This window comes from Pygoscelis adeliae, unplaced genomic scaffold (genome assembly GCF_000699105.1).
Source record: "Pygoscelis adeliae isolate BGI_AS28 unplaced genomic scaffold, ASM69910v1 Scaffold148, whole genome shotgun sequence".
Classification (NCBI taxonomy): domain Eukaryota; kingdom Metazoa; phylum Chordata; class Aves; order Sphenisciformes; family Spheniscidae; genus Pygoscelis; species Pygoscelis adeliae.
Genome location: NW_008825258.1, coordinates 2,487,457 through 2,489,660, shown reverse-complemented (window position 1 = coordinate 2,489,660; position 2,204 = coordinate 2,487,457). Strand labels below are relative to the sequence as shown.

At 42.7% G+C, this 2,204-nt stretch overlaps 1 protein-coding gene across 1 annotated transcript in view; it reads left to right on the top strand.

The window, feature by feature from the left end:
* The window catches only part of LOC103921510 (membrane-associated guanylate kinase, WW and PDZ domain-containing protein 1-like), a 174,837-nt gene that overhangs the window by 160,421 nt on the left and 12,212 nt on the right, over positions 1–2,204 (top strand). The window lies entirely within an intron of this gene.

Below are 2,204 nucleotides of genomic sequence, written 5' to 3'. Positions count from 1 at the left end.
GGGAAAAATGAAGTTTTTCCCTCCCTGTTAGTCTGTGGCATGTGATAGGGATGGAGGGGGAAAGGAAGGACGGAACGAGTGCCCTGGCCATCATCACACTTCCTCTCAGAGCAGGGTTGTGGTTTGCAGACAAAATGTATTGCAGTCTGCCTGTACAGCTTGTTCCTGGGGCACGCAGGTGCATGTGGCAAGAAGTGGCCTTTCCCTCTTTTTTTCCTAGGCTTTTTTCTCTGAAATTTCCTGCTGTTGCCTATCGGCAGTGCCATTGCTAATAAATCAAGGGGGTATCATCTCCTTTGCTGGTGTTGATGTAGCACAAGCCATTTCTAACACTTCTGGGCAGTAATGGCAGTGGAGATTTCAAGGGGGAAGTATCTAGTATAGACCCGGAGCATCGAGTTCTGCCCGTTTTCAGGTGCTAGGCTACCTCACACTGTCCTTGCTGCTGGAAACTGCTCTTCCAGAATAGGTATTTTGGTGCCAGAACACAACGGTGTAATGTAATATAGATTAAACTGAACTCAGTCTAAACCAGAGAGAGAGCTTTTATCTTCTGAAAGTATTTGCAAACATGTGTAAATAACTTTTACTGTATGAAGACTATGCTCTAACTCTTTTCTGCAGAGAAGCCTTGACCTGAGGTTATAAAGAGTTGTGTTTGCTTTAGCCCAAGATACTCACTAACTGGAAGTTTTCTGTGCAGGGGCTCCTCATGGAGATCTGTTGATCTGTGACTGCTTTTCCTTTAATTTTTTTCAAGTGTATTCAGCTTTTTCCTAATACTCTGCATGAGATGTGTTCCCTCTGCTGCGTGGTGCTTGCTTTGGACCTGCTTTGTAGTTTTTTTTCTTTCATGGGTAGTGTTTAGAGATGGGCCAAACTGGTTCTAAAACCCACTTTGGTCGCTTTGGTGTGGGCTCTGTCACCTGTGTTCAGTGGATTGGATAGAGTAGGAACTCGTACCCTCAAAACAGCTTTTAAACTGGATGGGGCTTTGTATTACCAGAAAGAGAAACTTTCTAACATCACAGTAAGAGAAGAAAAAAAAAAATCCCCCTACCGTTTGCAACTAATACTAACACTTTGTGCCGGTTTTCATCGCATCTTTCCAACCTTGTTCTCTCACCTCACATTCCTTCTCTTAGCCTTTTCTTCTTTATGGTCTTTCTAGTGTTGTCATGTGTGCAGCAATGTATATCTCTAAAACTACTAATCAAATAAAGACTACAGCACGGATGGGAAAGTGCATCTTGAGGGTGAATGTATTGTGGATGCAAAGTATGAGATGACCACTCTGTATACCTCATGGTTTTAATCACGTGCTGTGTGCCTGAGGGCCTCTTGCCCGTATGAAGAAGCAGTACAAAAGCCCAGTGGCTTTATCTGAGTGAAGTTGTGTATCCCCTGTGTCCCAATTCTGCATTCTGTGGACGACCCTGTGTTTTTGGGACAAACAATTGAACAGGAGGAAAATTTTGTCTCCAAAACACATTCATCCTAAAGTGCTCTTGCTCTGGGTGCCAGACATCTCAATGGGTTTGTGTGTGGTTTTAGAGGTATTTAAATGAGGAGGTCCTTATTCCTTCCCTGCTCCCGTCCTGATGCCATCTAAGATCATAAAAGGGGAAGGGTTAACACAGGCTGAGGTGGATGCCTGCACCAAACAGGTTACCTTTGTCAGTCTTGGCCCATCTATAGTGGTCCTGTACCTTCCCTGGTAGTACCTTTATTCACAATAGAAGAAAACCGTTTCATGTTGCTTCCCCATGCAGCACTGATAGATTGGGTCTTTGTGGTAGAAAGGGAGTTGCACTCCCTCCTAGGCCTAGAACAATTTTATCTTTCTAAATTGAGAAAGAACAAAACATTGGCAGAAGCTTGAACAGCAGCTGACTTAGAGAAAGACTAGAGAGGCTGACACTGATGTAATCTTGGAGGAGGAAGGTTGTGTTTTCTACAAACAGTTTCAATTTTTTTTGTTCAAAGATAAAATCAGGATTTGGGTTATGAAGGGGCTGCTAAGTGCAGTTGTAGTCTATAAAAATCTTACCATTTATTAACAGAAATCAAGGTGGGGGGAGTTTTGAGTGATTAACAAAACACCTTTTTGTAAAAGAAGTAAAGTATTGTGCACTCATACTAGTTGATTGCCAATGTTTTGAACACTGGCAGCAAAGCTATCCTATAATAACTTTTGCTTGATG